The sequence below is a fragment of the Orcinus orca genome, chromosome 19 (genome assembly GCF_937001465.1).
Source record: "Orcinus orca chromosome 19, mOrcOrc1.1, whole genome shotgun sequence".
NCBI lineage: Eukaryota > Metazoa > Chordata > Mammalia > Artiodactyla > Delphinidae > Orcinus > Orcinus orca.
The window spans coordinates 47342451-47368941 of NC_064577.1; the positions used below are offsets into that span (position 1 = coordinate 47342451).

The following is a 26491-nucleotide window of genomic DNA, read 5'->3' on the forward strand; positions in this document are numbered from 1 at the left end:
AAGTCCTACGACGGTTACAAGGTCACAGAGGAGACGCTAAAGGTGCTCAGAAAAATCCAGGGTGCTCAGAAAATCCACAGGCTGTGACGTGGACAAGGTTGGCCGTCCCAGGACACCATAAAGATTTTCAAAGCCCTCCCCTGTGACTAATCCATGTGACCCTGACTCACCAAGCGAAGTCTGACAAAGGCGCCTCCTTCCAGCCCACTGCCTACTCCTTCTCCCTGGGACCCCTTCCTCTGGATACCACAGACTTGCAGAAGCCTGAACCGGTCTAGACCAGCTCTGCTCTGCTCAAGGAGCTCACAGTTTAGAGAAAGAGGTGTATGTGCACACACTCCGCTTCTGATTGCTGTGTGCTGAGAAGGAGAACAGAGGCCAGTGCCAATGGCAGTAGGGGGAGCAGTTCATGAGCCTGGGGCAGAGGCAGGTCCCCAAAGGCTTCCCAGAGGAGGTGACATTTCAGCATGAGGGGCCTTGAAACACGAGGAATGGATTGATTCTGAAACATGGTTTCTGGGTAGGTATATCTCCACTCTACCTTTTACAAATGGTTGTTTGTTTTCCTGTTCCTCCTTCCAAGGAGGGCTTCATAGATCCTTAGAGATAGCCTTTAATATCATCACCAAAGCCCCCATAAGACCCCCAACGTGACTCAGCTACCCAAAGGGAAGTGCCACAAAAAATGAAAACTGCCTTTTGACTTTCTTGAGCCAGCCAGAAGGAAGTGAATATCTTTGAAAGTCTGGTTTCAAGTGCCTTAATACTGGGCGGCTGAGCCTGGCAGTGGAGTGTCATTGACATGTGAGTGACTTGGCAGACCGCTCTCCGTCACAAGCCCGACCAGCGGGGAAGGAAATCTGCAGAACTATGCACTGTAGTCTTGGCAGAATATCAGAGCCGGAGGAGCACAGGATTTGCAGTCAGACAAAGCTGGGTGTGAAAAACAGCCGTGCCGCTCACCAGCTGTGTCCTCTTAGGAAAAACCCGAGTGAACTTTTTGGCCAACCTAGTACAAATCCGGAGCTCAGTTTGCTCGTGTGTAATATGGCGATATAGTCCCCAGCCACCTTGGGTTGCTCTGAGAGTTAAAAAGGATAGTGTGTGCAAAGCATCCTGGTCAATAAAAGTCCCTCAACAAATTGCAGGTATTATTTTTCATTGTTTATACAATTATGTTATATAGAGACACCTTGTCAATGTGGAGGGTATTTGAAAAATTTCCATCCCCAAACTCCCTCTCACCTTCCAGTTTATTCTAAAACCTATTCAAAGAACAGACTGAGCTCTGGAATTTTCTCCTGGGCTAAACTGCCAATGGAGTTTCTATACCATTTCATAGTGAGTATTTATGATGAAATTACAGAACCACAGACACTGAATTGGAGACAGGGAAGCTCCTCTGCCTTTTAGCCTTGCCTGTAAAACAAAAACACAAACACAGCCTCAGTGGATATGCTGAGGATGAGAGGTTTCGTCCATAAAATATCTCAAGTTTTAAGGTGAAATCTGATTTCAGTGACCATCTCTTATCGTCTTCAGCATTGCCTATTGCACTCCTTTAAAGTAATACCATGTGGTTGTATAAACTCACATGATTTAAACAGGAGAAAAAGAGAAGGAGAAGGGGGAGGGGGAGGGAGGGGGAGGGAGAGAAAGAGGAGGAAGGGGGAAAGGACAGGCATTGGTGCTTTTAAAAACACCCCAGGTGATTGCAATGTGCAGCCAGAGGCCCATTGGATGGGGCCAATTCCCTTTGGCACCTACCCTATACCCTCTTGGTAAAATAGTAAACAGGAAATACTTGCTTCCTCAAGTCTCCGTACAGGCCTGGTTGGGTTTAATAAAATTGCACCAGCCTGACATTTATTGTACTTGATGGATATGGCTGGATGCCACATGCTTATTGTGAAGCATCACCAGGAACGCTGGGAACCACAACAGATCAAGGACAAGGCTGTGTATTTGCCTTTAGGTGTTAATGGAGGAGCCCAAGGCCTCAGCCCAGTGAGGGTTGCTGTTTAAACACTGGCTGATCTACCAGGGATTTCAGATATTCACTGGATACTCTAAGCTGTTGACCTGATCACAGACACCACATCCAAAGAAGTAAGTCAAAAAAATTTTTTTAAGAATTTTTAAAATTAAAGCCTAGTTGTTTCTTTTCAGCTTTCTGGATTGCTGCTTTCAAGTTGTTTCTTGGGGACGGTTCTTGGTTTCCTCTTTGTTCATGTAACCACTAGATGGTGCACATTACAAAATATTAGCCTGGAAGCAGGGCTGCATTTATCATTTTTGCAGTGACCAGAAGGGAATCAGAGATAAGGTTGCCAGATTTAGCAAATAAAAATAGAAGACTCCCAGTTAAACTTGAATTTCAGGTAAACAAATATTGCATGGGACACACTTACACTAAAAAATTATTCGTTGTTTCTCTGAAATTGAAATTTAACTGGATTGCCTGTATTTTACCTGGCCATCTTAATCAGAAGGGACTTCAGGGAGTAAGTAGATAATCTGTGGCTCTCAGCTTTGTCAGATACTAGAATTTTTGGTGGCATACCTGAAGGGATCAAGAGACTCAAAGCAACATGAAACAAGCCAGCAATTATTACAACACAATCTCAACACCTATAGTGTGACACTGTCTTCAGGGTCCAAAGCCCTAATGGTTAACCCTCAGCTCCCTGATTTGCCATGTCATTGTATGCATCCAGCTGTTCCTGCCCTGTCACACCTCTCATGTAATCAAGGCAAACTTCTGGAATACTCCAGCAAAGTCCGTTGCTTTCTTTGGCTTGAATGCAGCCTTACCCTATGCCTCCTAGCTTTTAAATTAAGTTGGACCTACATTACTTTGAGGCACACAATCTCAGTGTTCAATTTGACAGAGAATGGTGTTTGTCATTTGTAAGAAAAGCAAGTTTTACACGTTGAACAATTTGGTGGCAAACATGAAAAGTTTAGTGCCCGTAGCAGACCTCCCTTGGCCAGCCTCAAGTTTGATGCCTCATCGAGAAGAAAGCAGGCACTGTACCTGCATTCTGAGTTCTTTCTTGACACAAATTGGCCAATCTCCCTGCTTGACCACAAGCTTTCTACAGGCAGGGACCATCTTTATAGCATCCTGCATAGAGAAAAGCTGAAGGGCAACCTTGAATACACATGCACTTGACGTCCCCTGAATCACTGTTGCACTCAATGCACTTTCCAGACAGACTGGTTGTCCCAGTTGTGTAATCCAAGCTGTGGTCCACCCGGTCTCCCTGCACGGCAATTGGGTCCCTGCAAAGAAGAAAGAAGGAAGGAAATGGAGAAGTTAGAGTTTGCAAAAGTGAACCTTAAAGGCTACCCAGCTACAGCCCACTCTTATATCTGACTGTTCTCTGCTGAGGGGGAGAGGAAGAGCTGATCGTCAGAAATCTGTCTCAAACCCACTCTTAGGATCTAGTTTCTTCCCTTGCAAGATGATTGCTTGCAGGAGTAGATACATGGGAGAGTATATAGGTGACACAAGCCATCCTTTTTTTCCCATCACCCCCCCCCCAACACTTCCCTAGATCTGTTTCCTTTGAACAGCTTTATTGAGATACAATTCACATATTTAAAGTATACAATTCAATGGTTTTTAATATATTCACAAAGTTGTATAACCATCATCACAATCACTATTAGAATATTCTCATCACCCCAGAAAGAAACCCCCTACCCACTAGCAGTCTCTCACCACTGCTCCCACTTTCCACCCCCAGCCCTAAGCAACCATTAATCTACTTTCTGTCTCTACAAATTGACCTGCTCTGGACATTTCATATAAGGGGAGTCATATAATGTGTGGTCTTTTGTGTTGGTTTCTTTCACTTAGCATAGTGTCCTCCAGGTTCCTCCATGTTGTAGCATGTGTTAGTACTTCATTCCTTTTTCTGCTTTTATTTTATTTATCCATTCATCCATTGATGGGCATTCGGCTTGTTTCCACTTTGGGGCTATTGTGAATAATGCTGCTATGACCCTTCATGTACCAGTTCACAATCCATTCTTGACTCTGCTCCAGATCTTGTGAAACATTGAGAAGGGTCAACTCTCTCTTGTTTCTAGAAACTCATTCAAAGTAGAGCAGTCCCATGGAGAAGTTGCCTCCACCATAAGAACAAAAAGAGAATATTCATTTAGCTGGAGGAGAGGGGACCCCCGGGGGCCAGGGACCTCTTGTTGGTAGATTCCTGACAACTTATGTGAGCTCATGGGCTCTGAGAAGTTTGGAGAAGATCATGAGGTTTTCCATCTGCAGAATGGGTACATGATCCCTTTGCTTCCTCCCAGCAGCCCCTCATTAAGACATCCACATCTAGTGAAATTTGGGTCCTAAAGTAACACCATATTTAAACAGCCTCATGGGAATGGTCAGACAGTGACATGTATGGGAGATATCCTGAATTCCTTAGGTCAACACATGGATAAGGGTGAACAGGAAAAGAGCCTGCATTTTTCAGATTTTCCTCACAACCCTCAGGGCATAAGGGTCCTGGAGAGGAAGCTGAGCACTCCTCCGGGGGAGGGGAAAGGAGGAGTCAAGATTGACTGGAGTGAGTCACCCTTACTCCCCTGCTGAGAGGCTCCTCCGACCCCGGAACTCTGTCCATCTTCCTGGATTCATTCCACACACCCTACTGAGCACCTTCTGTGTGCCAGGTGCTGCAAATAAAAATGCCATATCGCTTGGCAAGTGAGGAAACTAAGACTCGAGTTCCCAAGACAACATAGCAAGTGATGCAGCAGAAATTTTAACAGAAGCAAGCTGACTACAGGGAAGCCATTACAGAAATTTCAACAATGATGAAAATAATCTCCTACTCTCAAGGAGACTGTAGTGAGGAGAACAGTAAATAAACAAAAAATTAAATAGACACAGATTTGTACCACAGGTGAGTAACACAGAGAAACCCTGGGGTAAAACCGAGGGGACTTAAACCAGTGGTGGGAGGAGGGGAACACAAGGTGGTCAAGGAAGTTCCCCCCAAGATAATGAGGTTTGAGAAACAAGGACGAATCTACCAGGGAAAGGAGGGGAAGAAGGGTTTCCTTGCAGAGAGAGAGCAGCAGATACAAAGGCTCCAAAGTGGCAAATATTGTAGCTGTAAGAAGTCTGTAAACAGTCAATGATTGGAGCAGAGGGTATGAGCAGCCATCCAGCTTGGTGAGTGATGGGCAGGGGTCAATAACAAAGGGACTTTCCTATCACACCGGAAGTTGGATTTTATTCTGAAACTTATGGGAAACCATTGGAGGGTTTTAAACTGAGGTGGGGAGGGAATCTAGAACTGTACCAAGTTTACTTGGGCAACATTGTGGATCACAGATTGGAAGGGGCACAGGCAGAAGCTACAAATACTCACAAACCTTTTTCAAAGCTGCTGGGGTCTGCAGAGTGTTCTCCAGGGAAGTCGCACTGCTCTCACGGTGGGGTATCCCTCCATGGTCTTCCTGGGTCGGCTCCTGTCGTCCTCTTCTTGTCCTCACCTTGTTGGAGTAGACTGCTGTGTAAAAATCCTAAGAAAGCTTGCTTTATAGGTAAAATTTCTGAGTTCTTGTGAGTTTGAAATGTCTTTATTGTGCCCTCACTCTTTTTTTGTTTTTTTAAAAATTTTATTTATTTATTTGTTTATTTTTGGCTGTGTTGGGTCTTCGTTGCTGTGCTAGGGCTTTCTCCAGTTGCTGCGAGCAGGGGCCACTCTTCATTGCGGTGCGTGGGACTCTCACTGTCGCGGCCTCTCTTGTTGCGGAGCACAGACTCCAGACGCGCAGGCTCAGTAGTTGTGGCTCAAGGGCCCAGTTGCTCCGCGGCATGTGGAATCCTTCCATACCAGGGCTCAAACCCGTGTCCCCTGCACTGGCAGGCGGATTCTCAACCACTGCGCCGCCAGGGAAGCCCGCGCCCTTACTCTTTCCCTCAGAACTTTTAGGCATTGCTCCACTGTCTCGTGATGATTGCAGTCTGTTTCTTTCCTTTGATCTCACACTCGAAAGAGTGAGCTTGTGCTTCTCATCCTCTTGAGCATTATACTTCAGCTCTACCAGCCTTCTTGTCGTTCCTTGCACATATCAAGCCACCTACGACTTGTTCCCTCTTCCTGGAATTTTCTCCCCAACTCTGCTCATGGCTGGCATCATTTCATTAATCAGGTCTGACCTCAAATGTCAGCTCTGAGAGGCCTTCCCTTACAAACCTAGCTAAACTAGCAAATACTAGATGTGCAAAAAAGATTTATCAAATTAATTTAAAATGATTAATTAATTAGTTGATTCTAACTAGGATTCTGTGGGAATATTTTAGAAAGGAGCTAAGTGTTTGGCCTAGGCCACATTTGCAATCTAATTCATTTTCAGTTGGCTATGTATATGGGAAAAAAATGAATCTCTAAGTCCTACCTCATACAATACAGAAACACTTATTCAGGCGGCTTATAAATCTAAATATAAAAGAAAAACTGATAAATATTCTAGAATAAAACAAACTGTCTTCATGGCCTTGGAGGATTCTTTTCTTTTTTTTAATTATATTTTTATTTTTGTCTGTGTTGGGTCTTCGTTGCTGAGCGTGGGCTTTCTCTAGTTGCGGTGAGCAGGGCCTACTCTTTGTTGCGGTGCGTGGTCTTCTCACTGTGGTGGTTTCTCTTGTTGTGGAGCAAGGGTTCTAGGCGCACGGGCTTCAGTAGCTGTAGCACGAGTGCTCAGTAGTTGTGGCTCACGGGCTCTAGAGCGCAGGCTCAGTAGTTGTGGCGCACAGGCTTAGTTGCTCTGCGGCATGTGGGATCTTCCCGGACCAGGGCTCGAATCCATGTCCCCTGCTTTGGCAGGTGGATTCTTAACCACTACACCACCAGGGAAGTCCCTTGGAGGATTCTTAAACAGGACACAAAAAGTACTAACCATTAAAATAAAACAATAAACTGGACTAGATTAAAATTTAAAACTTCTATTCATTAAAAGACACCATTAAGAGAGTGAAAAGGCAAGTGAGAAAAGATATTTGCGATATACAATACACAAAAGACTCATCTTTAGAATGTACAAAGAACTTTCACATTTAATAAGAAAAAAGGAAGACAACTCAATAGAAAAATGGGCAAAAGGCTTGAACAGGCACTGCACTAAAGAAGTTACCCAAGTGGCCAATAAACATAAAAATAATGCTCAATTTCACTATTCATCAAAGAAATGCAAACTAAAACATAATGCAATACCACTATGTGTTCAGTCTTAGTCTGTTCAGGCTGCTGTAACAAAATACCATAGACTGAGTGGCTAATAAACCACAGAAGTGTTTTTCTCACAGTTCTGGAGGCTGGGAAGTCCCACAATGTAGGCACAGATTTGGTGTCTGATGAGGACCCGCTTTCTGGTCCATAGACTGTGCTTTCCAGCTATAACCTCACATGATGGAAGAGAAGAAGAATATCTCTGGGGCCTCTTTTATAAGGGCACTAATCCCATTCAAGAGCACTCTGCCCCCATGACCTAATCACCTCCTAACGGCCCCACCTCTAAACACCATCAAACTGGGGGATTAGGTTTCAACATATGAATTTTGGGGAGACACAAACATTCAGACCATAGCACTTACCAAAATGGCTAAAATGAAAAAGAGAAATGATACCAAATGTGGGCAAGTGTTTGGAGTTTCTCAGGCTCTCATAGTCTGTGGTGGTTATGTATACTTATCAACCCCTTTGTAAACAGCCACTAAAGCTAAGCACATGCATATCCTTTGACTTAGCAATTTCACTCCTGGGTAAATACCCAGGGGAATTGTGTATATATGTCCTTTTGATGATGTTCATCAAAACATATTTACCAAAAAATGCTCACAGCAGAACTATTAGTAATAGCCTAAAATGGGAAACTACCAAAATATCCCTCAACAGTAGAATGGATGAATAAACTGTGACATAGTCATAAAATGGAATACTATTTAGCAATAAAATGTGAAAATTAATAAAGGGAAACCTCACAAAAGTGGAGTCAGGAAGCCAGAAGGGGAGGCTTCACCTACATACCTCTCCACGTCAATACAGATCCCAACAGGAAGGGGTGTATTTTGCATCTTCAGCAGGAAGTTGACACTAATTTACTACCACCAGCAGGAGAAGGAAAGATTTTCTCCTTGACTGGCAACAGCTCTGCCAGTGAGAGATTGTCACAGCCCAGCCAATGAAAAGCCATTATACTTTGAACTCCCAGTTTCCTCTAATGGACTTTTTGTTTATAACAGACCCCTCCCAGCTTCCCCCTTTTCCTCTATAAAAGAGTTTCCTCTGTTTTATTGGACTTGCATGTGGTTTGCCATAGTTACATGTCCCAAATTGCAATTCTTTGCTGCTCTTGAATAAACCTGTTTTGCTGGTAAAATAACTAGCTGTTTTATTGTTTTATGTTAACAGAGAATAAATGAACTATTGTTATGTGTGAAACATGAATGAACCTCTTAAACATATACTTAGTAAAAGAAGCAATACACCAAAGATTTTATATTCTATGATTCCCTTTATAAAAAATTCAAAAACAGGCAAAATATATTAGTTATCATTGCTTTCTATTGGGGTGGGTGGATAGTAAGGGACTGGATAAAACTGGGAGAGGGCACCGAGGGGATTCCTGGGATGCTGGTAATGTTTTAGCTTTTGATCTAGGTGCTGGTTACATAGCTGTATTCACTTTGTAAAAATTCACCAATCTGTACATTTATGATTTGTTCAGTTTCCTCTATATATGTTATATTTCAATTAAAACTTTGCTAAAGAATTGTTGTAGGGATTAGATAAGATAATAAATTAAAGAACTCAGTTCAGTGCCTATGACATGCACCCGTTAATTTTTTTTTTTAATTAGCAGTAATCTATTTATTTATTTATTTTGGCTGTGTTGGGTCTTCGTTGATGTGCGCTCGCTTTCTCTAGTTGCAGTGAGCAGGGGCTACTCTTGGCTGCGGTGCGCGGGCTTCTCATTGCAGTGGCTTCTCTTTTTGCAGAGCACGGGCTATAGGCACACGGGCTTCAGTGGTTGTGGTGCACGGGCTCAGTTGTAGTGGCTCACGGGCTCTAGAGCTCAGGCTCAGGAGTTGTGGCGCATGGGCTTAGTTGCTCCGTGGCACGTAGGATCTTCCTGGACCAGGAATCGAACCCGTGTCCCCTGCATTGGCAGGCGGATTCTAACCACTGTGCCACCAGGGAAGTCCCCACCCATTAAATGTTAATTGTTAAATTTCATAGTATAAATAGTGACCAGTGACCATGATGAACCAAAGTGAGACACTCATTTAGCAGTACAAAAAGTAAATTTTAAAAAAATGGGCTCTACCCATTAAGATGGCCATAATCAAAAACAAATACAAACAAAGCCAGAAGATAAGTGTTGGCAAGGATATGGAGAAATTGTAAACCTTGTGCAGTGCTGATGGGAATGTGAAATGGTGTAGCTACTGTGGAAAATGGATGGCAGTTCCTCAAAAAATCAAACATAAAATTAGCATATGATCCAGCAAGGCCACTTCAGAGTATACACTCAAAAGAATTGAAAGCTGGAACTTGAACAGATATTTGTACACTGAAGTTCAAAGCAGCATTATTCATAATACCCAAAAGGTGGAAACAACCCAGTATCCATCAACAGATGAATGGATAAACAAAATGTGGTAATACACACAATGGAATATTATTCAGCCTTAAGAAGGAATGAAGATAACAAAAGAACAAATATTGTTACTAAAAAATAAAATCCTCTCCCCACTGCTCTGCAATATTATCTTTGTCATAACTTAATAAATTAAGTGACCTATATGTGTTGGTCTGGTTTTAGACTATTCTATTCTATTAGTCTATTTGTCTATCCTTGGGCCAAAATACCACACTGTCTGAGTTACTGTAGATTTACAATCGGGCATGTTACATGGTAGTGTGATCCTTCCTGCTCTGTTCTTCTTCAAGATTGTCTTAGCTATTCTTGGCTCTTTGTATTCCATATATATTTCAGACTCACTCTGCTTATCAATTTCCATTTTAAAATGCTGGCTGGAATTCTGATTGGAATTGCATTGAATGTATTAATCAATGAGAGAATAGCAACCCTTTGAACTAGGAACTATTATTATCCCCATTATAGAGATGAGAAAACTGAGGTTTGGAGAGCTTAAGTAACTTGCCCAAGATCACATGGCTGGAATTTAAACTGAATGCTGCACTTTTCCATGTCTGACTTAAGAGCCTTCACATTGAACCATTCCTTCCAAGTAGACTGAAGTATTTCTACTACTTGTATCACCACACATATATTAAGCCTCTGAGGACAGAGATTATATCATCCATGTTTGTATCTCCTTAGCTCCTAGACAGTGCCCAGGACTAAGAAACTGCTCAGTAAATATCTATTAAGTGATTTGTTAAATGAGTGAATAAGTAAGAGAGTGAATCACTAGCTTCTGAGAGCATAATTATATGCTGACAGCTAAATACATTTGTATTTGTCCCTTAGATACAAACATCTGAAATAAACAAATAAACATCAATCAAAGCAAATTTTTTTGGTTACATTTTAACCCCTGAGGGCCTGAGTCTTACCACAATAACTCAGATCCAATGTAGAATTTTGTCCCTGAAGATGACATCAAAGGATAAGTGTTGTTTGGGAGCAGTCATGTTCCTTGACATTCACCTAACTGCCATTTGATTTCCTCTAAGCCTCTGTCCAACTTGTTCTCATTTTGATCCAACTGTTATGACTGAATTGGAATAACAGCTGCAGTGCCATATGATTGACGTTGCTAGGTACAAGGGGAGCTTGTTGGATTTGGACTGCTCTGCATCACTTCTCCTCCCTAACATCACCCTAGTTTCCTTTATTGGAATCATCTCTTCTGCACCAAGCGTAGTTTGGTGGGTCCTACCTACTCCTAGCTATGAGGTGAGCAGGTGACCCAAGCTTGACCGATCTGATGTTTTTTCCCTGGGATTGGAATTTTCAGCAGAGAGCAAATAAGCAGGGAATGGCTGCAGCACCATCTCCACCTTGGCCGGCACTGACTGGGCAGCTCCTCCGAGGGGGTCACTGCTGAGGTTTCCCAGCCATGATTCCCAGTCTCCTTCAAATTTCTTTTCTGCTTAAGTTGGTTTGAGCTTCAACAAAAAGATTTCTAACTGATACAGAATCTAATGCCAGAAGTGGGATATTGCAAGGCTACAGGGAGATATTTGGGTGAAGGGAAAGAGTTGATATGAGAATTTAGTAATTCTTTTTTATGTCCATAGTAAACAGCTGGTTACTATGTAACCCGTTGCCTATTAAGCCTTGAGATTCAGACTGTGTGCTTCCTGAGGCTTCAACATTAAGAATACTGTAAGAAAATTTCAGATTTGGAGTGCTCTGAGAACCTCTTCAGCCAGATCTTCCAAGAAAGATCAGATTAATTCACCCACAAGTAAAAGAGGGAATATCTCTAACTGTCGCTACTATCCATGGCATTAGCCAAAAGCAAATAAATTGGAATCCCATTAACTTTTTAAAAAAATTTTATTGAAATATAGTTGATTTACAATGTTGTGTTAGTTTCAGGTATACAAAAAAAGTGATTCAGTTAGACATATATATTCTTTTTTAGATTCTTTTCCATTTTAGGTCATTACAAGATATTGAATATAGTTCCCTGTGCTATACAGTAGATCCTTGTTGTTTATCTATTTTATATATAGTAGTGTGTATCTGTTAATCCCAAACTCCTAATTTATCCCTCCCCCGCCCCTTTCCCTTTGGTAACCATAAGTTTGTTTTCTATGTCTGTGAGTCTCTTTCTGTTTTGTAAGTAAGCTCATTTGTATCATTTTTTTAGATTCCACATGTAATGATATCATATGATATTTGTCTTTCCCTGGTTTACTTCACTTAGTATGTTGATCTCTAGGTCCATCCATGTTGCTGCAAATGACGTTATTTCATTCTTTTTTATGGCTGAGTAATATTCCATTGTGTATATATACCACATCTTCTTTATCCACTTATCTGTTGATGGATACTTAGGTTGCTTCCATTCTTGGCTATTGTAATAGTGCTGCAGTGAGTATTAGGGTGCATGTATCTTTCCAAATTATGTTTTTCTCCAGATATATATGCCTAGGAGTGGGATTGCTGGATCATATGCTTACTCTATTTTTGGTTTTTTAAGGAAACTTCATACTGTTCTCCATAGTGGCTGCACCAATTTACATTCCCACCAACAGTGTAGGAGGGTTCCCTTTTCTCCACACCCGCTCCAGCATTTATTATTTGTAGACTTGATGATGGCCATTCTGACTGGTGTGAGGTGATATCTCATTGTAGTTTTGATTTGCATTTCTGTAATAATTAGCGATGTCGAGCATCTTTTCATGTGCCTGTTGGTCATCTGTATGTCTTCTTTGGAGAAATGTCTATTTAAATCTTCTGCCCATTTTTTGATTGGGTTGGGTTTGTTTGTTTGTTTGATATTGAGCTATATGAGCTATTTGTACATTTTGGAAGTTAAAATCCCTTGTTAGTAACATGATTTGTAAATATTTTGTTCCATTCTGTAGGTTGTCTTTTCATTTTGTTAATGGTTTCCTTTGCTGTGCAAAAGCTTTTAAGTTTAATTAGGTCTGATTTCTTTATTTTTGTTTTTATTTCCATTACTCTAGGAAATATTGCTGCGATTTATGTCAAAGAGTGTTCTGTCTGTTTTCCTCTAGGAGTTTTATGGTATCTGGTCTTACATCTAGGTCTTTAATCCATTTTGAGTTTATTTTTGTATATGGTGTTAGAGAATGTTCTAATTTCATTCTTTTAAGTGTAGCTGTCCAGTGTTCCCAGCACCACTTGTTGAAAAGACTGTCTTGTCTCCATTGTATATTCTTGCCTCCTTTGTCATAGATAAATTCACCATAAGTGTGTGGGTTTATTTCTGGGCTTTCTATCCTGTTCTGTTGATCAATATGTTTGTTTTTGTGCCAGGACCATACTGTTTTGATGACTGTAGCTTTGTAGTATAGCCTGAAGTCAGGGAGCCTGATTCCTCCAGCTCCATTCTTCTTTCTCAAGATTGCTTTGGCTATTGGGGGTATTTTGTGTTTCCATACAAATTTAAAAATTTTTTGTTCTAGTTCTGTAAAAAATGCCATTGGTAATTTGATAGGGATTGCATTGACTCTATAGATTGCCTTGGGTAGTACAGTCATTTTAACAATATTGAGTCTTCTAATCCAAGAACACAGTATATCTTTCCATCTGTTTATGTCATCTTCAATTTCTTTCATCACTGTCTTATAGTTTTTGGACTATTAACTTTTTAAGGGCATCATTTTGCCAAAGAAACCTCAAAGCTGGCCTACAGTGGTCTGTGAGAGTTATCTCCAGGCCCCCAAACTCACATCACAGGAAGAGAGCTGCTAAAACAGTGCAGCCCCCAGAAGAGGCATCCTCCATGATGTACGTGTCATATGGTCCATGAAGGACAATTCACGGAAGAGACAAGCAGGAGCCACAGAGGGCAAAGGGGAGCCTTCCAGAGGGAAGAACTGGGGAAGATATATACTTGCTGCTGGAGCAGGTCGTCCATGTAGTTTCTGGCAGAATATGAAATGTACTATGTATGGACAGATGACCATTGAGAGTTGTTTCCTGTTCTTTTCTTTTCCAAATGAGAGTTTTTAACTGCAATTACCCTGTCTCTCTCCATTACAGTTTACTGAGTGCATAACAGTGATTAAATTTACCATTTAGCCTCAATGGACCACATATGACCAAAAGAGCTCCATTTACGAGGTTCTATTCCAGAGAACCAGACTGGGTAAAACTGTAGCTTGTCATTTTGGGAAAAGAGGTTGCCCGTGTTTATGTAGAGTGGGTATTTTTTTTTTTTTTTTTTTTTTTGCGGTACGTGGGCCTCTCACTGTTGTGGCCTCTCCCGTTGCGGAGCACAGGCTCCGGACGCGCAGGCTCAGCGGCCATGGCTCACGGGCCCAGCCGCTCCGCGGCATGTGGGATCTTCCCTGACCGGGGCACGAACCCGTGTCCCCCGCATCGGCAGGCGGACTCTCAACCACTGCGCCACCAGGGAAGCCCGAGAGTGGGTATTTTTGAAGGTATATTTATGGGGATATAGGTGAGAGTGGATATTGAGTAGGTAAAGGGGATGGACTGTACTGGATAGATGTTGTTTATGCAACTCAGTATCCACTCACTTTTCTTCTGATAAAATAACTCCTTCATAAAGCAATTATACTCCAATAAAGATGTAAAAAAAAAAAAAAAAGGAAAAAACCTCCTTCAAATGTGGTTTGGTTGGCATCATGATCCTGCCCCCCACATCTAGAGATGGGCCTTGATCCTCTTCAGCCAGTGTGTCTTATCCCCTGGCTATATAAAGAGAGCCAATGAAATGTGATACCTATGCTAAGTCTGGAAAGAGAAGAGCCCCTCACTGTTCTCTCTCCATCTCTCTTCAACAGAAGTTACTGGAAAGAGGACCTGCCTTCCTCTGGATGGCATCTTAAGATGTGAGGCTTGTGGTCACTGGGGGAGATGGGGAGGAGCTGGCCCTTGGTGACGTTGTTAGAATCTAATCTTCACCTGAATCAATCCTACCTCAGACCTTTTCAGTTATGAAAGTTGAGAAATAGCCGTGTGGTTTAAACCAATTTGAGTTAGGTTCTCTGTCACTTGCAGTGTAAGAAGTTCTATCAGGTACACTAGCTGGGTTGGTGCTTTTATCTTTTAATAATAAAACCTGTTATTTATCAAGAGCTTTATGGTTTACAAAGCATTTGCATAGACAGACCTCTTGATCTTGTCACCTCTCTTGTAGGGCAGTCAGACCTACGGTATCATCCTCTTTTTACTAGATAAGGAAACTGGGATGAGATTCTACTTTGCCCAAAGACACCCAGCCAGAAATTAGAGGAGCTGGAGCTGGGACCCAGGTCTGACTCCAGGAAAAAGTTCCCCGTTGCAGCAGACGTTGCTCAGAAGCCATCACAAAATGTAGCAAGTAAAACAAGATAGACAAGCACCCAACCCACCTGATTTCCTCTTCGCCTCAAATTCTCCACAGCAGAGCCTGGATATCAGTTCCTGAGCCCCAGCACACTTGCTTCTGCGGGAGGGGAAATGACTCCATTTAAGATATCTCTGGTGCAGTCAAGCGGGAGGTCATTTTCCCTTGTGGTTTCATTGATTTTATGACAAGGGCGTCTGTGATCTTAGTTGGAAGTATTTATGCATCAAGGAGAGAAACTCGGGGGACTCAGTCGTGTCTGTAGGCCAGTCACTCCCAGGGACCTCCTTAATTTAGGGATTCCTCTCCCCTGGCCCCCCTTCCTCTCTCCATCTTCCTTTACACAGGGCAGGGCTGCGTGGGTGATGTATTTTTGAGATTGGAGCTCCAGAGCCCACGTGGAGGAGTAAATTACAAGTGAATGCACCTCCAGGATGGGGCAGCCTCCCTTGCCCTGGCGGCACTTCAAAGCTTCTTGAAAATTCTCCAAGGAGAACAGTCTTGGGGGGGGCTTCGTGCAAACCTCTCATGGCTCTGCCGGACACCTGCGCAAGGATTCTCCGTGATATGCAGGCTTTCACCCATTTGTTTCTCAGGCATTTAGCCACGCCCCTTGGCAGAAGGAGGCACTGAGACACAGGGAGGCCGAGGCTGTAAACTGCAGATGTCCGTGCGGGATTCCGTCTGCCCATCTACAAACGGCCAGGATCGTGTCTTGTCTATCTTTGAATTCTCATCTCTAGCACAAATTATGGCCATAACTGGGACCCAGTACCTTTCTGTGGAAAGGGTGGACTATTTTGTTATCCTGGTCTTTATGCCAAGTTTGATTAAAGTCCAATTTGAATTTCCAATTCCATTAGGCCACAGAGAACAAAGAATTCAAGATGTTCATAGACATGGGGTAGTGTCCAAACTGGCTCCTCAGTAACTTCCAGACGTCCAAATAAAACACTTTACATTAGTAAAATTGCTTACAATTTACAAAGCCCCTTTACTTATATCCTGCCGTTAATCTCTACAACCCATGAGGCTGGCATAGCGATGCCCATCTCAGAGATGAGGAAACTGAGACACAGAGAGGTTGGGTAATTTGCCAAAGTCACACAGCTGGTAAGTGACAAAGTCAGGACTCAAACCCAGGTCTTTTCATTCTGAGTCCAGTGTTCTTTCCACTGCATCATAACAAGGGGTGTATTTTTGTCCCTGCCTTCTGAAGGTCCCTGGAGGGTCTACTGGAGAAGGAGGAAGATGAAATCAAGGATGAGAAGTCCCTGACTTCCTGGAGCAATGGAGAGGGAAGATGAGGGTTGTCTCCACGCTTCTCCCATTTCCTGAGCACCTAGTACATGCCAGTCTTCCAGCTACACGCATACCTGCTTCTAGGGGAAGATTCACAGGGAAGCTAAAGCTTTAAGGCCCTCCCTTGTGCAGACCCCTCTAATGGCCCTGGGTCATGGGTGCCATCAGTTCACTACACAGGACACCTTGAGATACCCTGAGCTCCTCTGTAGAAGAAATGTGATAGAAGTTTTCCAAATTTGACAACAACCCTGAAGAAGTGCCTGATGTTACGAACAATGAGTTGTGAAGCTGAATAATAAACTCTCAATAATAAAAACCAAATTTTAATCAGCCATGCTAAGGAAAGACTGAATTATCACTGTCTTCTGACTATATAAAATATTACAAAATCTTTGTCATGCTGAGGAGTGATCAAAAAATGTGCAGTCAAAATGTAGGAAAGACAGGGTTTTTTAAAAAATTAATTTTATTGGAGTATAATTGCTTTACAGTGTTGTTAGTTTCTACTGTACAGCAAAGTGAATCAGTTATACATACACATGTATTCACTCTTTTTTTTTTTTTAGATTCTTTTCCCATATGGGCCATGCAGAGTATTGAGTAGAGTTCCCTGTGCTATACAGTAGGTCCTCATTAGTTATCTGTTTTATATATGGTGGTGTGTATATGTCAATCCCAATCTCCCAATTTATGCCTCGCCGCCTTTTCCCCTGGTAACCATAAGTTTGTTTTTTACATCTGTGACTCTATTTCTGTTTTGTAAATAAGTTCACTTATACCCCTTTTTTTAGATTCCACATATAAGCAATATCATGATATTTGTCTTTCTGTGTATGACTTACTTTATTCAGTATGACAATCTCTAAGTCCATACACGTTGCTGCAAATGGCAATATTTTGTTATTTTTTATTGCTTAGTAATATCCCATTATATATATGTACCACATCATCTTTATCCATTCCTCTGTTGATGGACATTTAGGTTGCTTCCATGTCCTGGCTATTGTAAATAGTGCTGCAATGAACATTGGGGTGCATGTGTCTTTTTGAATTATGGTTTTCTCTGGGTATATGCCCAGTAGTGGGATTGATGGGTCATATGGTAGTTCTATTTTTAGTTTTTTAAGGAACCTCCATACTGTTCTCCGTAGTGGCTGTATCAATTTACATTCCTACCAACAGTGCAAGAGGGTTCCCTTTTCTCCACACCCTCTCCAGCATTTCTTGTTTGTAGATTATTTAATGATGGCCATTCTGACCAGTGTATGGTGGTACCTCATTGTAGTATTGATTTGCATTTCTCTAATGATTAGTGATGTTGAGCCTCTTTTCATGTGTTTGTTGGCAATCTGTATATCTTCTATGCAGAAATGTCTATTTAGGTCTTCGGCCCAGTTTTTGGATTTGGGTTGTTTGTTCTTTTGATATTGAGCTGCATGAGCATGATACAAAATTAATACACAGAAATCTCTTGCATTCCTATACACTAACAATGAAAGGAGGTATTTTAAAGAGTATGTTTAGGTAGTTAAATTTTTTAATTGTCATTTTTTTCTGCGTTTTTTGGTATTTATCAGCTTTTAAAATGTGGGGGTTTTTGGTCATTTCTAATTCTACGTAAATGTTCATTTTGTACCTAACTTCTGGTTGTAATTTTGCACTCTCTTTTCTTAAAAGGGCCCTGTCAATTCATAAAAGCATGGTGCCCTGTACAATTTGGATCTGTCCCTTCATAGGTCATCTCATTTCATTATCATAGTAACTCAGTGAAAGAATTACTATTGTTATCTTCATTTTACAGATAAAGAAACTAAGGGTTTAGAGATGATAATTTTGCCCCAGATCCCACAAACTGGAAAGAAGCAAAGCCTTGTATCAAACTCAGATTTGACTTGAAGCCTGTGCTTTTCCTACTATGTTACTACCAGAACCAACGTTTGTGGGAATTCGTCCATGGTCCAGCCCTTTAATGTTTGGGGAAACAGTGGCTTTTAACTATGTACACAAATCCTTTGATATTCTTCCCTCCCTAATTCCCCTCCCCTTGAGTGGGGCTGGACTTCGTGACTTTCTTCCAAAAAATAGAATATGGAGGAAATGATGGTGCATGATTGGGTCTTAAAAGGCACTGTGGCTTCCCTCTTGCTTTCTCTCTCTTGGATCACTCACTTTGGGGGAAGCTAATTATGCCAGGCAGCCTTACGAAGAGATGTTATGGTGAGGAACTTAGGCCTCTAGCCAACAGCCACATGGTCTTGAAAGCAGACCCTCCGGCCCTGGTCAAGCCTTCAGATGATGCAGCCCTGCCAACATCTTGACTGCAATTTCATGAGACACCCTGACCCATAGAACGAGCACTGCAGCCTCAGGAATCCAACCTTGGAGCCAAACATCCCCAATCCTGATGGGCCCTTACACTTACCCACAAGGTGCAGAAATAGGCTGTGCCATGTTCTCTGTGACTGGAAACTCGATCTGTACGCAGTGGGCCAATTCCAGCAGGTCTGAGGACACCAGAAAAACAGCAAAAGACACTTGGTCTGAGGGAAAGGGACGCACACAGAGGCTTGGGGCAGCCACTGCATGTGTCCTGAGGGGAACTGCCATGCCTGGGTTACTCTTGCATGTGGACAAACCACAAGGCTCTGCACAGGCAAACAGGCTTGACAGTGACTTGGAGATGTGGGAACTGTTCTACGCAGTGGCTGGGATTCATTGAGGGGTCGAGAGCCTGACCAAAAAAGAGGGACTTTATGGGAAGGGTGCCAAGATGAGGCTTTGCAGCCTTGTCCGGTGGCCCCATTTGAAACAGTCTTCTCTCTGCCCTCCCATTTCCTCAACGTCAAGTCAGGCAGGCTGCATCTTCCTTTGCAGGGTCTCCAGGGCCAGGCTTGCCAATACTCAGCAGAGTGGAAAGTGCCCCCAGGGGATCAGTTTTGTTTTTCCTCTGTGAGGTGAGCTCTTCTGATTTGAAACGAGTAAATTTCCTTGCTCATTTAAAAAAAAAAAATCTGCAGACACTCCCTTGGGCTGACAAGTCCACCTGATTTGTCATTGGCATTTAGGGATTATCTGGGACATTTAGAGAATTTTTGTTTGTCTGGGACTGAGAGGGTTTCCCGGGCTATGAAGCTTTCAGTGTTAAAACTCATACAATCTGGGCAAAGAAGACAGTTTGTCACCTATTGGCAGTTAGATAAGTGTGAAGCCAGGTAAATACAGATAGGTTTTTTAAAGATAAAAAATTAATGATAATATCTAACACTCACCTTCAGGAGAGCATATCTTTTTTATTTATTTAATTAATTTATTTATTTTTGGCTACATTGGGTCTTCGTTGCTGTGCGCAGACTTCCTCTAGTTGTGGCGAGCGGGGGCTACTCTTCATTGTGGTGTGCGGGCTTCTCATTGTGTTGGCTTCTCTTGTTGCGGAGCATGGGCTCTATGTGTGTGGGCTTCAGTAGTTGTGGCACGCGGGCTTAGTTTTGGAATCTTCCCTGACCAGGGCTGGAGCCCGTGTCCCCTGCATTGGCAGGTGGATTCTTAACCACTGTGCCACCAGAGAAGCCCAGGAGAGCATATCTTAACAAGAAATAAAACCCTTGGTACTGAATTTCTTCAGGAAAGTTCAGCGCTCTTTCGGGGGGGAAGGACAGAGTTCTGTTTCCTAGACTTGACCTCTTTGCCTTAAAGTTCTGTTAGCAGCACATGCAGACGATAACTCACCTGGAGGACCGTGCTTTTTCTAGAAACACAAGTACGGTGAGAGGTAGGTTGCTCTGTGAGTAGACATACCTGCGAGGGAGAAAGCTGTTTAATTGAGATGGTAGCAGGGCTCTCCGAGGGACACCTGACTTTCACAGGCTTGCATTCTTCTTGAATATGATTATCAGGCTACAAAATTCATTGTGCAAGAAAAATAACTTTCTTTTAAGCACTTAGCTTCATTTCCGTTAGGAGTATTAGAAGTCTCCATTGTACTGTGGTGGTGGGAACTTGATCTTAGCCAATTCTGGAGTCCTACTCTTTTCTTCAAGGTTGTGTATAAGTTCAGGGTGGCATTGGGGGTGAGGGTGGGGTGCTAAGGTGCAGGGCAAGGGTGGGGCAGTGGCGTCTGTTACTGAGAGCAAATACTCCTCGAGCCCTTGTGCTACACTAGACACTAAGTGCTTCAGATGCATTCTCTCTGTTTATCTCAGATCAGCATTGATCTGCACTATTTTCATCCCCATTTTACACATGAGGCACAGAGAGGGAAGAGACTTACGCAAGGATGGCATAACTAGTAAGAGGCAGAGCTGAGGTTTGAAACCCAACAGACTGATTTTAGAGGCAGCCCACCCAAGGTCATCCGTTTAACGAATGTTTATGGATCGCTGTTACCTGACCCAGGCCCTCAGGATGGAGCAGTAAGCAAAGCAAACAGAGCCCCCTGCCCTCAAGGAGCCCCCATCCTGGCCTCTGTAACCCACTGCCTCTTTTCAGCAGCCATGAGACATCCACTCCTCATTGGTCCTGGGGGAGCATTTCCCCCGGTTCCCACTCTAGAGGGCTCTGGGTCCAGCGACCCTCTTTTTCCTTCCACGCTTCTCCTAGGAAGACAGACGCTCGTTCTGCTCTGTACACTGTGCTGGCCAGAGGGACCCTTGCAGGGCTAAGACTTCTTCCAACTGCTCTCGAGCCCAGGGCACCATTGCTCCCGCCACGTCAGTGCCCAGGGAACGCCTGCACAGGGGCCATCAGGCACATGTAACTTGCACACCAGCCACTCCTGGTCCGGGGCCTGATCCCCAGGACCCGCTGGATATCTGGCTCAGGTGGGCACAGGGGCTAGTGCTCCACTTCCCAGGGGGTCCATACCTGCCTCTTTCCCCCTCCCCCTCTCCTCTTCCCGGCAGGCAGGAAACTGGCTCTAACTCACCCGCTTTATTCCATGTCCTGAGTTATTTCACAGCCACGGATTTTGAGTTTCAAAAACTAAGGCCTTCTCTGCTCACTCCAGAAAAGCCCTTCCCTCCAACCGGACGTGTGTGGCTGATTCCAAGAGGCACAGGGTCAAGCGAGGAATAACTGCGATATCAGGTGGACAAAATCAGTGTTGATACCGCAGCATAGCAGCCTGTCCTCATCTCGACGTCTCAGGACCCCAAAATAAGCACTATTCGTGTATTATTAATGTTCACGGTACTTCTTTGGCATACACCCCTTTCTGTGCCTCGGTTTACTCACTTGTAAAGTAGAAATAATAATAGTACTCACCTCGAAGATGGTTGGGAAGATTAAAATGAGTTCAAAGGTTTCAAGTGCTCAGAACAATTTCTGGCCAAGGGTGGGTGCCATGTTAGCCATTATCATCATCGTGATAATTTCGTGTCCTTTTTGTCTTTCCCTTTACATATATGCCAAGGTAAGGACAATGTTTTAAAAGTTTAGTTCTGGGCTTCCCTTGTGGCGCAGTGGTTGAGAGTCCGCCTGCCGATGCAGGGGACATAGGTTCGTGCCCCGGTCCGGGAAGATCCCACATGCCGTGGAGCGGCTGGGACCATGAGCCATGGCCGCTGGGCCTGCGCGTCCGGAGCCTGTGCTCCGCAACGGGAGAGGCCACAACAGTGAGAGGCCCGCGTACCGTACCGCAAAAAGAAAAAAAAATGTTCTGTATCCTCAGCACACACCAGGGTCTGGCACATAGTAAGTATTCAGTATATATTGAATTTTAATTGAATGAACAAACTGTTGTATCTCATTCTCTGTCTCTTAAAAAAATCAGATTCGATGCAGTAAAGTCACTTGACTTCTCCCCACACTCCATCCTCTCCCATTCCTTTCAGAGGATGATGTTCCTTAGAATGTCAGAGCTGGAAAGGACCTGGGAGGTCGTGTGGTCTAACCTCAACTTACAGAGAAGGGTTATGAGCCCCTGGAAGGGGAAGTGAGGTGCCTGTGGTTACCTGGTTATAATGCAGCAAAGGAAGGATCTGCAATCCAGCAGACAGGGGCAGTTTCCTCACTTCTTTTGCACCGCCATTCACCGAGAAACAAAGCTCATCCCTTCCTTGTACTCATCACTCACTGACGACACTTCACAAATACTCCAGGCTCCGGGGTGGGAATAGTACAGACCATGATGCTAGATAGATCAGGGTTCAGACCCCAGTTCCCCCACTCAGTGGTTGTGTGCCCTTGGATAAATGAAGGCTCACTTTACTTGCTTATAAAATGGGGACAATAAACCAGAGTCTGCAGGAGTTTCGCGGGGATTAGATGAAGGAATGTGTGACTGTTTCTAGCACAAAGTAGACATGCTTGTCTCCTCCCCGCCTCCCCCACCCTCCTGCTTTGGTAGCAAAGCAGAGAAATAGAAGACAGGACCAGGACCCTTATTCTCCAGGAGATGATAATCCAAGATATAACTGAACATCTTTCTAAGGATGAAGAAGCTTGAGCAGAGATGTGCTGAAGGGAATGTCACTGGAGAGGGAAAGTGAACTGGGGAGGTTTTATGGAAGAGGCAATCCCAGTTTTGAAGGAGAGAAAGCAGATAGATCCTCACCAGGGTGGATGGAGCACGAAGCTTTTCCGAAGGGCTTTTTAGAGACCCGCTCCCCCCAAAAAAGTAGCTTCCCCCCCATCCCCCTCTCCCAGCTTGGCTTATTCGTGGCACTTATACCACTGACACACACTTGTCTTTCTATAATTGTTTCTCCAACGAGAATGTCTGCTCCACAGTGTTCAGTGCTATAGCTCCCCTTCCTAGAACAATGTCTGGCACATAAGAGTTGTCCAAAAAATATTTGTTGAACGAATAAGGCGTGACAAGGTGCAAAGGTAGAAACTGGGTTATCTTGGGAAGAAAGGGATAGTCTGACTAAGCAGAGAGTCTATGTTTAAAATATTGAGGAATGCAGTGGATAGGGCTAAGGTACAAAGGCTGAGATTTGATCCTTTCCAACAGCAGAGAGAAGAGCTCAGCTGTGGAGCTGGTGCGGTGGCTTCCCTCTCCAGAAGGCCCACATTCCTGACCTTTGGCCCCTTTTACTCTCATACCAGCCGGTGAAGCTTGAGAGACAACCTCCACCCACCCAAGTCTCCAGGTGCCTTTAGGTCAGCCCTTTACACAGGGACCATCTGTAGTCACAAGTCATTCTCAATTGCATTTGACTCTGGTGAGTGTTGGTCCAAAGAGAGTGAAGTGTTAGAAAAATCGGACCCTCAGAGCCCACAAAGAACTTGGTTGAATCACCAAGCATCTTGTTTGTGTTAGAGGGTGAAGTAACCTCTAGGATCCTTCATCCATAAAACTGTCTGCAGTATTGAAAACATGCTGCAGAAAAACTCCCTGGTGACCAGGAATGTCCCTTCCAACGTGGGACGGGACTGGAAACATTCTGAAAACCTGAACGACCACTAGGGTTGCCTAGGATTGCCTAGGGTAGCTTCTGTCCAGTAGGGAGCGCCATTGGTACAAATTGTGTCAGCTACACATTGACTCCATTATTCTGATTACGGTCTGGCTGTGTTTACAGCTTTGCAGACACTTGGCCCTGGTTTTTAACACTGAATAGGGGACAGGTGTGCCAGGAGAAGAATGTAGCTTTGCTCAAACACTGAAGGATAACGCTTTCCTGGTTGGCACCCTATTGACTGTAACTAGTTCTCTTCCTACAAAAACTTTTTTGTGGTTTCCAGTTCTCACCATGTCAGATTGGCTTTTCTCCTAAAGAGGTTATTTATGTGACTTATCCCAAGGATCAATGTTTGGTGTCCCCAGAATCACTGTATTAGAGGAATGTGGAGCTGTCTGAATTGAGGGAACCCAAGCGCCATCCACTGGCTTGAGGAAAATCTAGATGAAGTAGGGTCAAGCCCAAGAGATGAACTTACCAGGACTGCAAGGGCGGTTATTTTGGAAAACTGCTCTTGGGTTCCCCTGTAAGCGATACACAGTCATTTGAAGAAGAAAGCTTCACCCTAGAAATCCCAAAGAGGGGTGCACGAGAACTTCCGAATGCCAGATATCGTGTGGGTGTTTACCCCCTTAGGCACGGAGTGGTAGATTTGCACCTCTGGAAGCTCTGGGCTCACAGAATAAGAGATGAATAAAGGGTGCCCTCCTTACCTCCAACCCTTCACCCCTTTCTAAGCAACAAGCCCCCACGGCTGGCTCAGCTCCACCAGATCCTGCTTGGGCCACCTTGGGATGCCCAAGTAACTACATGGGTCAGGAAAGCACCAAGACTCTTGGGAACATGCAGATACTCTGATCTTTTCTGGAGTCTCGGACCTTCTCTGTCCCCGACAAGCTGGCTTCTGGTTCTTCTAGCAAAGGAGGGCAGTGAATTCCCCAAAAGTTCCGGTGCTCCTCGTGGCTTGAGGACTTTGAGATCAGGCATCCAGGCTGACTCGGTGTCTTAGGACGGCCAGGAAGTCCCTTCTGGCCCCTCAACTCCCTCACCCTCCCTCCACTCAACTCCAGCAGATGGAGGTACCAGAGAGAGGCTGGGAAACAAAGGTGGCTTTCACCCAGACCCAGCTGAGAGGGGATGACTGTGGCGGGGTCTGCAGCCCCGAAGCAGGGTGCCGTCCTGTGACTCTGAGCTCAAAAATGTGTGAAATTTCTTTTTGCTGGGTATTCTACATCAAGCGGAACCTGTTCTCAGAGAAACATTCCATTTCACAGACCCTAATGGCTTTCCTCTGTGCCGATGCATTAATGAGGCTCCGGCTCGTTCTAATCAGAAGGAAGCCATGCAGATAATTGCCTGAATTTTTAATTCAGGGTTATGATAGGGGAATCAAAGTCACACTGCAGTTGCTGAGGCTGCCTCTTGTTCCAGGCCATTGACTTTTGCAATTTTCTTTGATTTCCCCCCTCCGTCTCTTTCTCCCCCACCCCCACTTTCTCTCTGTCTCTCTGTCTCTCTCTCACTCTTTCTCTCTCTCTCTCTCTCTTGCTGAGACTTGGTGGAGACTGACAGTTTCGGGATGGGGCAGGGTTGGAGGAATAGGGGCAGCCTTGGGGTCTCCTACACAGTCTTTCTTTTTCCTCCTTCTCTTTTTAACCACCCCCGCCCTGCCATGAAAGGGTGGATGCTGCCTGCACCTGTCACCCCAGGGCTGGTTCTAGAAGAGTGCCCGGCACTGGCCTCCCCACGCAGGGTCTCTGTGCCCATAAGCCAAGACAGGAAATTTGCCCCAGGAGAGGATCTCCTTTGGCTGTTTACTTCTCATTTCATATCAGTTCCTTGGGGCAAGGGAGAGAAACGGAAAGGCCAAGGGGAAAGAAATCAGGTGACCAGGGCAGCTCAGTGACTTGCTCTAGATGTGCTGGGACCCAGGGCAGGTGGGAAGCTGGAGGAATCCAAGCCTGGGTCTTTCCTGAATTAACTCACGTAACAATCACTGAGTGCTAGAATTCTGAAGAACTTACAGATCTCTGAGAACTTACAGGTGGTGGAAAGAGGTACATGCAAACTGGTTGGATTGTATGCTACCAACCGGCAAGGACCAAGAGGCTGGTACAGAAGGAGGCTCCCTGACGTTGGGCAGTCTTCCCAGAGTATCCGGGACCTTGGAGTGATAGAGAATTTGCTAGGGTGAGACAGCCTTTCTGGCTCAACTCCAACCAGGCAAGCTGGCTTTTCCAGGAGAGTGACTATTCCTACAAGGAACGTTTCTTCTCCCAGCATCCTCCAGGGCTGACTATACAACACTACCAGCAAATGTTTTCACTGGAAGCCAGGAGTCAGCAGAGTGACTCTGTCCCTTCCAGACAGGGCTGCTGAATCCCTGGGTACCAGTCACATGGCCTTAAGAGCAGAATTTATTTCCACATCTCTGTTTCTGTATAGGTTCAGTATTCTTGAGAGAGAGAGAGAGAGAGAGAGAGAGAGAGGGAGGGAGCGGAAATGTCTGCACCATGACTGAGCATCTTCTAGGTAACAAGGCCCTTTTGCCATTATTCCATTTAATCCGGACAAGTGCCTTGTGAAGAAAAGATGACTGCCTCTACTTTGCAGATCAGGAAAATCAGATTCACCAGAAAGAAACAAAAATTTTGCCAACACCTGCACCTCACCCTCCAGTGGAAGTTTTCTTCTGTGGAATCTTCTGTTCTCTTTAAAGTTGTGTTCT

The 26491-nt window shown here is 44.1% G+C and overlaps 1 protein-coding gene across 8 annotated transcripts in view; it reads left to right on the forward strand.

Moving 5' to 3' along the window:
* HNF1B (HNF1 homeobox B) overlaps positions 1-26491 on the forward strand; it is a 176409-nt gene that overhangs the window by 18344 nt on the left and 131574 nt on the right. For all 8 annotated transcript variants that reach the window (XM_049702271.1, XM_049702272.1, XM_049702273.1 and 5 more), the window contains exon 3: positions 1976-2109. The gene's annotated coding sequence lies outside the window, so the exon portion shown is untranslated. The remainder of the gene's footprint in view (positions 1-1975; positions 2110-26491) is intronic.